This window comes from Rhipicephalus microplus, unplaced genomic scaffold, assembly GCF_043290135.1.
Source record: "Rhipicephalus microplus isolate Deutch F79 unplaced genomic scaffold, USDA_Rmic scaffold_156, whole genome shotgun sequence".
Classification (NCBI taxonomy): Eukaryota; Metazoa; Arthropoda; class Arachnida; order Ixodida; family Ixodidae; genus Rhipicephalus; species Rhipicephalus microplus.
The window spans coordinates 327,501-340,000 of NW_027464727.1; the positions used below are offsets into that span (position 1 = coordinate 327,501).

General features: G+C 59.9%; 2 non-coding genes across 2 annotated transcripts; both read right to left on the reverse strand.

Moving 5' to 3' along the window:
• Window positions 1-814: 814 nt before the first annotated feature.
• On the reverse strand, window positions 815-967 carry LOC142791264 (5.8S ribosomal RNA). Its single transcript, XR_012890114.1, has one exon. It is a non-coding gene; the product is annotated as a 5.8S ribosomal RNA (ribosomal RNA).
• Window positions 968-2,686: 1,719 nt separating this feature from the next.
• Window positions 2,687-4,501, reverse strand: LOC142791300 (small subunit ribosomal RNA). The gene has a single exon (XR_012890148.1). It is a non-coding gene; the product is annotated as a small subunit ribosomal RNA (ribosomal RNA).
• Between the last annotated feature and the right edge of the window lie 7,999 nt (window positions 4,502-12,500).

The following is a 12,500-nucleotide window of genomic DNA, read 5'->3' on the forward strand; positions in this document are numbered from 1 at the left end:
TCGCCGCCGCCGCAAGGGCAGCCACGCAGCCTGGCGAGAGGCATCGTCTCGTGTAGCGTCGCCCCCGCCCCAACTGGAGTGGCCCAGTTTTTTGAACGGGACGGGAACTGCGAAGCACTTAGACCGACGGCGGACTACGACGAGAACGCCTTAAGCTTCGCCAACGTTTCGCCAACTCGTGCGGGAGACTTTTTCCGCTTCGCGGCAAGTCGTCGCGCCGTGCTCTCCGCATCAACCGCGTACGCAGCGAACCGCAAACGTCGGGCGCAGCCTCCTCACCTCCCTGCGCTTTGCGCGCGAACGTTCCCTGTTCGCGCGGCAAAGCCTGGAGGAGGCACGGCCCCGCAGCGTGTTCGAGCGCCCGGTCTACGGGACACCCTGCTTACTTCGAGGGCAACAAGCGCAACGCAAGGCTGCGATCTCGCGCACTTTGCGCACGGCTGGAGAAGCTTTGCTGGCCGGCTTTCGCTCCTCGTGTTTACCGTGCGTTAAAGTTACGCGTCCGTGGCTCTCGCAGCTCTTGCGCGCCCGGTCGCAGAGAGGAGTACGCAACCTCGACCGCACTTTCCCTGCAGGCTTCCTTCCGACTCGAAGTCCTGCGGCGGTCTCAACGAGGTGCCACATCCTCAATGCAGTCGGTCGCCCCCGTTTCGGTTGGGCTCTGGCACGACGGTCGCCACCGTCTCGCCCTTGAGTGGCCGCTGTTGGCGCTCGCTGTGAGGTGTTCAGCGTGCTGTCCGTGTTGCCGACGCGGTCAAAACGAGTCGACGGCTCACGTTCCCTTGTGCGCCGAAGGCTCTCTTGATATGTGATCCGACCCTCAGACAGACGAAGCCAAGGGAAGACCCAAGGCCGCAATGTGCGTTCAAAGAATCAGTGCTCAGTGTGTCCTGCAATTCACACCAAGTCTCGCAGCTGGCTGCGTTCTTCATCGACCCGAGAACCGAGTGATCCACCGCTTAGAGTCGTGAAAAAGTGTTTGTTCAATTCCGTACAGTCAAAACCAAACGTTTCTGGCACTCGGCCAAACAGTGGCCAAGAAGGGCGCTTTTCAGCGCACGCTTGGACTCCAAAACTCTGCCGCGCCTTTTTCGGCTGCCGCAAATCGAGCAAACGGTGTGTTTCGGACGGCGTTTCGCTTCCGCTACTTGCGAGTGCTTTCGTGGTCCACCCCTCTATAAATACTCGGGAGGCGTCGAAGCCGGTTCTCCAAGCCGGACCCGTAGGTATCGTTGTGTGCTCGCTCTCATTGGCCCGCCTAACCAGAAAATGCCTGCGGTACACCCATTTGGATAAGAGTGCACGCAGATGCGGGCCTCGACGGCTACACATTTCCTCGGGCGGCCGCCTCCCGGCCTCCGTGGAGCGCGGGATGCACGGTCCCATCGACAAGCCTCTCCCGTTTTTACCGTGGCGTCGCGGTTCACCACGGCGGGCGGGTCGGTCTCCTCCGCATAAAAAGGGGGACCCCCGCTTTTTGTTCCACGAAATCGCACAAGCTTTTTTCGCATCCACGGTTTGCCACCGCACACCAAAATGCCGATCCGGCTGCCTACTTTAGCCAACAGGTGGAGCCAGGCGCGCCGTACTTGCGCGGCACTTCCCACGTCCACCGAAGTCGGTGCCAAGGACCACTTTCGGCGCCGGAGCCGCGTACGAGCCTACTCGAGGCGGAAGAACGAAGCCAGCAAGGGCCTGGCCGCAAGTGCGTTCAATTGTCGGGACGTCCAAGTCCCTCGTTCTTCCGTGCTTCCTCTTTCGGCAAGTCGTTGCGGCACCTTCCCAAAGCGCGCAGACCCGCTAATCGCGACGAGCGCGACGTGGCCGTGCCGCCTTTCCCTCGGCAGCAAGCAAAACGCCTGGCAACGTCGACGCTCCCCTAACCGCGATCTCGCACCGTGTTTCGTGTGGCGAATTCAAAAGCCGGCCGGCGCTGCTGCAACCATTACGGTCGGTACGCATACGCCGCGGAGGGCGGGACGGTCATCGGAGCGTGCGGTTCCTCCATCGAGTACTGCGCACCTCGGCCGTCGCATCGCCGTGCCATGACCGGCCGCGCGTCAACGCGAACCGGTGCCAGCGAGATCCCTCGCCTGCAAGAACCGACCGGCAGCCTCCGTCACCCGAGGACGCGGAGGCGCTTGCCGCGGACGGCGGGACGGTATGCACTGGTGCACAGCGGACCCGTCACATCGCCAGTTCCTTGACCGACCGCCGACGCTTGTGCCGTTCCTCTCGTACTTGGCAGTCGCCGCGCGATTGTCGGGTCTCGTTCTTGCACGCTCGAACGGTCGGGAGGGCACTCGGCTGGCGTTTCGGGAACGCGCAGCCTCGCCTTCTACCGACGTAACCACGACTCGCCGTTCGCGCTCCGCCGCTCCTGTTTACAGTACTAGGCGGTCCCGCAGCGGTCGGGTCGCGCATTTCGAGCGCTTCGAGCCACGGTGCAGTGGCGGGTCGAAAGCCGACCTATGAGTGCGTTGCGCCGTTTGTACCCGCGTCCGCCACCTGGCCGACCGTCCAAGGTCGCGGTGTTGGCGTCCGCTGGGCGCAACAATTTGTCACGGGGTGCCGCTCCACATTCAGGCAGCCCCGTGGGGAAAAGCCGACCCCGCGTCCAAACGGGGTCAGCGGCAGAAAGTGTCGGGCGCAGACGCAGCTGAGGCGCTCACCCTTCACAATCCGTTAATGATCCTTCCGCAGGTTCACCTACGGAAACCTTGTTACGACTTTTACTTCCTCTAAATGATCAAGTTTGGTCATCTTTCCAACAGACCGGCGCAACCGAAAGGCCGCGCCGGACATCGGTCCGAAGACCTCACTAAATCATTCAATCGGTAGTAGCGACGGGCGGTGTGTACAAAGGGCAGGGACGTAATCAACGCGAGCTTATGACTCGCGCTTACTGGGAATTCCTCGTTCAAGGGGAACAATTGCAAGCCCCTATCCCAATCACGAAAGAAGTTCCACGGGTTACCCAGTCTTTTCAGACAGGGATAAAGACACGCTGCTTCCTTCAGTGTAGCGCGCGTGCGGCCCCGGACATCTAAGGGCATCACAGACCTGTTATTGCTCTGTTTCGTGCGGCTAGGAGCCGCTTGTCCCTCTAAGAAGGTTGTAAGGTGCTGGGAACCCCGCACCTATTTAATAGGCTAGAGTCTCGTTCGTTATCGGAATTAACCAGACAAATCGCTCCACCAACTAAGAACGGCCATGCACCACCATCCACCGAATCAAGAAAGAGCTCTCAATCTGTCAATCCTCCCAGTGTCCGGGCCGGGTAAGTTTTCCCGTGTTGAGTCAAATTAAGCCGCAGGCTCCACTCCTGGTGGTGCCCTTCCGTCAATTCCTTTAAGTTTCAGCTTTGCAACCATACTTCCCCCGGAACCCAAATACTTTGGTTTCCCGGAAGCTGCCCGCCGAGTCATTTGAGTAACTCAGGCGGATCGCTGGTTGGCATCGTTTATGGTCAGAACTAGGGCGGTAGCTGATCGCCTTCGAACCTCTGACTTTCGTTCTTGATCAATGAAAACATTCTTGGCAAATGCTTTCGCAGTAGTTCGTCTTGCGACGGTCCAAGAATTTCACCTCTAGCGCCGCAATACGAATGCCCCCGTCCGTCCCTCTTAATCATTACCTCGTATTCCAAAAACCAACAGAACAGAAACGAGGTCTTGTTCTATTATTCCATGCAAGTTTATTCAGGCGACTCGCCTGCGTTGAGCACTCTAATTTTTTCAAAGTAAAAGCACCGGCCATCTCGAGGCACACAATGAAGTGCACCAAGAAAGAACCGGCATGATGTTCAGTCCGAGCCGTCGCATCGGGTAGATGCACTACTCGTCTGGAACTGAGATCCAACTACGAGCTTTTTAACCGCAGCAGCTTTAGTATACGCTATTGGAGCTGGAATTACCGCGGCTGCTGGCACCAGACTTGCCCTCCAATTGATCCTCGTTAAAGGATTTAGAGTGTACTCATTTCAATTACGGGGCCTCAAAAGAGTCCCGTATTGTTATTTTTCGTCACTACCTCCCCGTGCCGGGAGTGGGTAATTTGCGCGCCTGCTGCCTTCCTTGGATGTGGTAGCCGTTTCTCAGGCTCCCTCTCCGGAATCGAACCCTGATTCTCCGTTACCCGTAACAACCATGGTAAGCAAGTAACCTACCATCGAAAGTTGATAAGGCAGACACTTGAAAGAAACGTCGCCGGCTCGTGGCCATGCGATCAGCACAAAGTTATCCAGAGTCACCACACAATACGGGCCGAAACCCGATCGATCTTGGTCTAATAAAAGCACCCGTTACCCAAAGGGCTCCAGGCTCACTGCATGTATTAGCTCTAGAATTGCCACAGTTATCCAAGTAGGAAGAAACGATCTAAGGAACCATAACTGATTTAATGAGCCATTCGCGGTTTCGCCTTATTTCGGCATGTACTTAGACATGCATGGCTTAATCTTTGAGACAAGCATATGATTACTGGCAGGATCAACCAGGTAATCGTTCGACTGCGCGTCCGTCCTCGCCCTCGGCGGGCCGGACGCAGTCTGTGTGCGGCGGAGGCCACCTTCAGGCGCCCCAACACGCTTATTTTGCACTCCGAGATGACGGCGTTCGAGCTCGCTACGGCACAACCTTCCCGAAAGACGAGTGGGAGCCGTGCGGCAAGAAGCACGTTCATGCTCGCTCTTTTTCGTTGCATCGACTCGGTCGCGCCGTGCGGGTTGCCCAAGCCCGCTGCACTGTCGGTGGACCGGCCGGAACTAGCAACGGAGCCGAGACTGCAAAGCCGCCAGACGACGGGTCACGCCCGCGTCTTCGGCGCTTTCGCATCTGAATCGCCCGAGGACGACACGGAACACACCTCGATATCGTGGTAAAACGGCACCGTCCGACAACCAGCCCCTAACGCATCAAGCGGATGAGGCTGCAGACGACTGCCGTGGATTCCCCTGGAGCAGACCCGAGGACACGCTTGACGAGGCCGAAGCCCGCCGCATATCAGACACCCGGTCGCTTTCGCGTACGCCGCTCACGAGAACCCCCACATAATAGCAGCGATAAGTACCCAGACCTCCTTGGGCCCTAATACGAGCGTACTCGAGAAAATTTCACCGCGGGTGTGCCCCGAAACGTGTGGCATGTTGAGCGTGCCACAAGTCTACGTCGCTCTCAAACCCGCCGAGGTCGTAGAATTTGCGACCCTACTCACGAAATTCCCACCGAGGATACGGCCGCAAACGTACCGCACCTTGGGTAGGCCACGAGTTTGTGCAACACTACGCTGACGGCACAGCACCGAGGTCGTGCGCGCACGCACGGGAAAATTCCGCCGCGGTTTCTGCCGAAAACGTGAGGCACCACGACTCTCCGCAAGTTCGCGTCGACTGCGAAAGACCGAAGTCGTGAACGACGTGTCCGCTACTCGCCGCCGACACGCTGGACACCAAACGTACAACGACTCGACGGCGTCGTAGAGGCCCACGACGCGGTTTTCCTTAACGACGTCGCGGCGTGGCACCGACAGGTTAGAACGGCCGACCAACGTTCCCTGTCCGCCGTTCGGCTCAGTCGAAGGGCTCGGCGACTTCGGCAACGCTGCGAAGCCGCACGGTGACGCACGCCATGTCCCCATTTTTTTTTTTTCTTTCTGCGTCTGCCGGGGTGCCCCTATAATAGCAGCGATAAGCACCCAGACCGCCGTGGGTCGCTCGCCCCGGCTGACGTGGTTTTTCGTACTCCTGCGGCGGTCGCCGTCAAGCACGTCCAAATACGCTACTTTCGTGGGCGCATTCACGCTCTTTCGCTTCGCCGGAGTGCCAGCACTCACTCTGCCAAAAACGGCGAACATCCGAGCGGCGGTTCCCACTTTTGCGTCGGCGTCGCAAACCCCGCCCCGGCAGACGAGGTTTGCCGTACTCGTGCGACGGTGGCCGGCGGGCACGTCGAAAGACGCCGATATCGTGCGCGAATTGGCGCACCTTGGCTTCACCGGAGTGCCGCCACTGACTCCTCCAAAAACGGCGAAGATCCGAGCGGCGCTTCCCACTTTCGCATCGGCGTCCCGAACTCCGCCCCGGCTGACGCGGTTTACCGTACTCGTGCGACGGTCGCCGGCGAGCACGTGGAAAGACGCCGATATCGTGCCCGAATCGGCTCCGTTCGGCTTCGCCGGAGTGCCAGCACTGGCTCGGCGAAAGACGACGAACATCCGAGCGACGGTTCTCACTATTGCGTACGCGTCGCAAACCCCGCCCCGGCAGACGCACTTTGCCGTACTCGTGCGACGGTCGCCGGCGAGCACGTAGAAAGACGCCGATATCGTGCCGGAATCGGCCCCGTTTGGCTTCGCCGGAGTGCCAGCACTCACTCGGCCACAAACGGCGAACATCCGAGCGGCGGTTCCCACTTAGCCGTCGGCGTCCCGAACTCCGCCCCGGCAGACGCGGTTGCCGAGCTCGTGCGACTAGCGACCGCGAAGCCGTCTCGCGACGCCGCTTTCGTGCGCGGCTCCCACTGCGACCTGGGTCACCCGAGGTCGACGAGCAAAAAAGAATGTCGAAAAAAAATTTTTTTTTTTTTTTGCGTCTGCCGGGGTGCCCCTATAATAGCAGCGATAAGCACCCAGACCGCCATGGGTCGCTCGCCCCGGCTGACGTGGTTTTTCGTTTTCCTGCGGTGGTCGTCGTCAAGCACGTCCAAACACGCCACTTTCGTGGGCGCATTCGCGCTCTTTCGCTTCGCCGGAGTGCCAGCACTCACTCTGCCAAAAACGGCGAACATCCGAGCGGCGGTTCCCACTTTTGCGTCGGCGTCGCAAACCCCGCCCCGGCAGACGAGGTTTGCCGTACTCGTGCGACGGTGGCCGGCGGGCACGTCGAAAGACGCCGATATCGTGCGCGAATTGGCGCACCTTGGCTTCACCGGAGTGCCGCCACTGACTCCTCCAAAAACGGCGAAGATCCGAGCGGCGCTTCCCACTTTCGCATCGGCGTCCCGAACTCCGCCCCGGCTGACGCGGTTTACCGTACTCGTGCGACGGTCGCCGGCGAGCACGTGGAAAGACGCCGATATCGTGCCCGAATCGGCTCCGTTCGGCTTCGCCGGATTGCCAGCACTGGCTCGGCGAAAGACGACGAACATCCGAGCGACGGTTCTCACTATTGCGTACGCGTCGCAAACCCCGCCCCGGCAGACGCACTTTGCCGTACTCGTGCGACGGTCGCCGGCGAGCACGTAGAAAGACGCCGATATCGTGCCGGAATCGGCCCCGTTTGGCTTCGCCGGAGTGCCAGCACTCACTCGGCCACAAACGGCGAACATCCGAGCGGCGGTTCCCACTTAGCCGTCGGCGTCCCGAACTCCGCCCCGGCAGACGCGGTTGCCGAGCTCGTGCGACTAACGACCGCGAAGCCGTCTCGCGACGCCGCTTTCGTGCGCGGCTCCCACTGCGACCTGGGTCACCCGAGGTCGACGAGCAAAAAAGAATGTCGAAAAAATTTTTTTTTTTTTTTTTTGCGTCTGCCGGGGTGCCCCTATAATAGCAGCGATAAGCACCCAGACCGCCATGGGTCGCTCGCCCCGGCTGACGTGGTTTTTCGTTTTCCTGCGGTGGTCGTCGTCAAGCACGTCCAAACACGCCACTTTCGTGGGCGCATTCGCGCTCTTTCGCTTCGCCGGAGTGCCAGCACTCACTCTGCCAAAAACGGCGAACATCCTAGTGGCGGTTCCCACTTTTGCGTCGGCGTCGCCAACCCCGCCCCGGCATACGCGGTTTGCCGTACTCGTGCGGCGGTGGCCGGCGGGCACGTCGAAAGACACCGATATCGTGCGCGAGTCGATGCTTCTTGGTCTCGCAGGAGGGCCGCCACTCACTCCTGCAAAAACGGCGAAGATCCGAGCGGCGCTTCCCACTTTTTCGTCGGCGTCGCAAACCTCGCCCCGGCAGACGCGCTTTGCCGTACTCGTGCGACGGTCGCCGGCGAGCACGTCGAAATACGCCGATATCGTGCCCGAATCGGCCCCGTTTCGCTTCGCCGGAGTGCCAGCACTCGCTCGGCCAAAGACGACGAACATCCGAGCGACGGTTCCCACTATTGCGTACGCGTCGCGAACCCCGCCCCGGCAGACGCGGTTTGCCGTACTCGTGCGGCGGTGGCCGGCGGGCACGTCGAAAGACGCCGATATCGTGCACGAATTGGCGCTCCTTGGCTTCACCGGAGTGCCAGCACTCACTCGGCCAAAAACGGCGAACATCCGAGCAGCGGTACCCACTTAGCCGTCGGCATCCCGAACTCCGCGCCGGCTGACGCGGTTGCCGAGCTCGTGCGACTAGCGACCGCGAACGCGTCTCGCGACGCCGCTTTCGTGCGCGGCTCCCATTGCGACCTGGGTTACCCGAGCTCGACCAGCAAAAAAGAAGGTCGAAAATTTTTTTTTTTTTTCTGCGTCTGCCGGGGTGCCCCTATAATAGCAGCGATAAGCACCCAGACCGCCGTGTGTCGCTCGCCCCGGCTGACGTGGTTTTTCGTACTCCTGCAGCGGTCGCCGTCACGCACGTCCAAATACGCCACTTTCGTGGGCGCATTCGCGCTCTTTCGCGTCGCCGGAGTGCCAGCACTCACTCTGCCAAAAACGGCCAACATCCGAGCGGCGGTTCCCACTTTTGCGTCGGCGTCGTAAACCCCGCCCCGGCAGACGCGGTTTGCCCTACTCGTGCGACGGTCGCCGGCGAGCGCGTCGAAAGACGCCGATATCGTGCGCTAATTGGCGCTCCTTGGCTTCTCCGGAGTGCCGCCACTCACTCCTCCAAAAACGGCGAAGATCCGAGCGGCGTTCTCCACTTTCGCATCGGCGTCCCGAACTCCGCCCGGGCTGACGCGGTTTACCGTACTCGTGCGACGGTCGCCGGCGGGCACGTCGAAAGACGCCGATATCGTGCCGTAATCGGCCCCGTTTGGCTTCGCCCGAGTGCCAGCACTCACTCGGCCAAAAACGGCGAACATCCGAGCAGCGTTTCCCACTTTCGCATCGGCGTCCCGAAGCCCGCCCCGGCAGACGCGGTTTGCCCTACTCGAGCGACGGTCGCCGGCGATCACGTCGAAAGGCGCCGAATTCGTGCACGAATCGATGCTTCTTGGTCTCGCAGGAGGGCCGCCACTCACTCCTGCAAAAACGGCGAAGATCCGAGTTGCGCTTCCCACTTTTTCGTCGGCGTCCCGAACTACGCCCCGGCTGACGCGGTTTACCGTACTCGTGCGACGGTCGCCGGCGGGCACTTCAAAATACGCCGATTTCGTGGGCGCATTCACGCTGTTTCGCTTCCCCGGAGTGCCAACACTCACTCTGCCGAAAGCGGCGATCATCCGAGCGGCGGTTCCCACTTTTGCGTCGGCTTCGCAAACGGCGCCCGGCAGACGCGCTCGTGCGACGTACTCGTGCGACGGTCGCCGGCGAGCACGTCGAAAGACGCCGATATCGTGCTCGAATCGACCCCGTTTCGCTTCGCCGGAGTGCTGCCAGTCACGGCGCAGAAAACGGCGAACAAGTGTTTTTTTTTTTTTTTTCCTAGAATTTGTGTTATAGAAGGCACATTTGATATCGGACGATAATTTTCAACTTTATCACGCGCACCGATTTTCGTGTAGAGGTTTGCAAGTTTATGGGAATTTCTCCACTTGGAATAATGCGATTTAGTAGTACTACGAGAACTTCATGGATGTACTCAAGGGTACGGGGCAAGTCAGTTACGTCAACACCTGCAGATTTTTTACACTTCAAACTGAAAATTGTTGGTTGTGAGTCCTCGTGTGATATTAAAGGCCGATTCGCTAACACATAGAACAAAGAAAGAAAGGAAGAAAAAACGCCCGCGCTCGCTCAAGAAACCTGGGTTCGCAACAAGTGGCAACAACAAGCAACCGAGCGAGTGCGCCAAAACCCGTGGCGGCCGAACAAACGCGAAGTCCCAACCGCGTCAGCCGGGGCGGCACGGGACAGGAAAAATCACTTCAGCCGGGGCGGCGGGGCACCGAATAAACCTCGTCACCTCGTCGCAGGATAAAAGAGGAAACAAAAAGTCTAAACAGCGTCTGCTGGAGCGAATGCGTAATAAAACAACAACAACAACAAAAAAAAAAACACCCGCGCTCAAGAAGTCTGCAATCACCACAAAAGGCGACTGTGACCGAGCAGCGTCAGCCGGGGCCGTGCGGAAACGGAAAAACCGCGACTACCGGGGCGTCGAGGCACCGAAAAATCCACTTCAGCCGCGGCGAAAAAAAAAACAAAAAGAAAGACGGAGGGGGGGGGGGGGGAACCACGTCTGCCGGGGCGAAGGAAAAAAAAACGCGTCTGCCGGGGCGAGCCCGGGTGCGGCACCACCGGGAAAACTGTGGCAAACAGACATGGCGATCGAGTGAGTGGGCCACCAGCCAGGCTCAGCCAAAAAGTGCTAAGTCCGAACTGCGTCAGCCGGGGCGGCAAAAACCGCGTCAGCCGGGGCGGCGCAAAAAACCGCGTCTGCCGGGGCGGCACGAAACCGCGTCAGCCGGGGCGGCGCGAAAACTGCGTCAGCCGGGGCGAAAGAAAAAAAAAAAAACGCGTCTGCCGGGGCGAGCCCGGGTGCGGCACCACCGGGAAAACTGTGGCAAACAGACATGGCGATCGAGTGAGTGGGCCGCCAGCCAGGCACAGCCGAAAAGTGCCAAGTCCGAACTGCGTCAGCCGGGGCGGCAAAAAACCGCGTCAGCCGGGGCGGCGCAAAAAACCGCGTCTGCCGGGGCGGCACGAAACCGCGTCAGCCGGGGCGGCGCGAAAACTGCGTCAGCCGGGGCGAGCCCGGGTGCGGCACCACCGGGAAAACTGTGGCAAACAGACATGGCGATCGAGTGAGTGGGCCGCCAGCCAGGCTCAGCCAAAAAGTGCCAAGTCCGAACTGCGTCAGCCGGGGCGGCAAAAAACCGCGTCAGCCGGGGCGGCGCAAAAAACCGCGTCTGCCGGGGCGGCGCGAAAACCGCGTCTGCCGGGGCGGCGCGAAAACTGCGTCAGCCGGGGCGAAAGAAAAAAAAAACGCGTCTGCTGGGGCGAGCCCGGGTGCGGCACCACCGGGAAAACTGTGGCAAACAGACATGGCGATCGAGTGAGTGGGCCGCCAGCAAGGCTCAGCCAAAAAGTGCCAAGTCCGAACTGCGTCAGCCGGGGCGGCAAAAAACCGCGTCTGCCGGGGCGGCACGAAACCGCGTCAGCCGGGGCGGCGCGAAAACCGCGTCTGCCGGGGCGGCACGAAACCGCGTCAGCCGGGGCGGCGCGAAAACTGCGTCAGCCGGGGCGAGCCCGGGTGCGGCACCACCGGGAAAACTGTGGCAAACAGACATGGCGATCGAGTGAGTGGGCCGCCAGCCAGGCACAGCCGAAAAGTGCTAAGTCCGAACTGCGTCAGCCGGGGCGGCAAAAACCGCGTCAGCCGGGGCGGCGCAAAAACCGCGTCTGCCGGGGCGAATGCAAAAAAAACAAAGAAAAAAGCCCGCGCTTAATCAAAAGAAAACAAAGAAAAAAGCTTGCGCTTAATCAAAAGAAAACAATTAAAAAAAGTTCGCGCTTAAGCCTGGCGGTGGAACCACCGGGGCAAACAGACCTGGCGATCGAGTGAGTGGGCCGCCAGCCGGGGTGAGCCAAAAAGTGCAAAGTCGGAACCGCGTCAGCCGGGGCGGCGCGAAAACCGCGTCAGCCGGGGCGGCGCAAAAACTGCGTCAGCCGGGGCGGCACGGAAAAACGAAAACCGCGTCAGCCGGGGCGGCACGGAAAAACGAAAACCACGTCAGCCGGGGCGACATCAAAATGAGGAAAAAAAAAAAAAAACTGCCTTAGGACACCTGCGTACACTTTCATGCGTTTGGGCATATCTCTCTGTAACACGCGCGCCCCTCGTTACGCGCGGCACTCTGTTTTCTCCGACACCCATATTTCGGCGGCATGTGGCACGCGCGCCCGTCCCTACGCACGGCACACCGCAGTGCTTTCTCGATATTTTTCTTTTCCTCCAACACCGTCATCTATAGGCTTTTAGTGACCTGTTGCTCGTGGCAAAAGTTCGCTAGCTCTGACACCTCTTGCATGCGCACCGTTTTTGCGCACGGTGCTATGCCGCAAAGCACGGCAGTCGCATGCGTTTCTCTCAGGCACCTCTTTTTTGACACAACGCTGTGGTGCTTAGAAACACACCCGCCGCTTTTGCGCACAGAACTCCACCGTACAGCACGGTAGTCACGTTTGTTCCACACGAACAGCAGTGTGCATCGTGCTACGACACTTTGAAAGCTTTTTCTTCCGAGTCTCGACCGCGCTGTTCCTTTCGTACTTGGCGCGGTTTTGGGACCAGCTTTGTTTTAAACCCCTACTGCGCGCCGTTCCTTTCGTACTTGGCGCGGTTCAGGGTTTGTTTCGAGCCCTTAGCCGCGCTGTTCCCTCCGTACTTGGCGCGGTTTAGGGTCGAGCTTT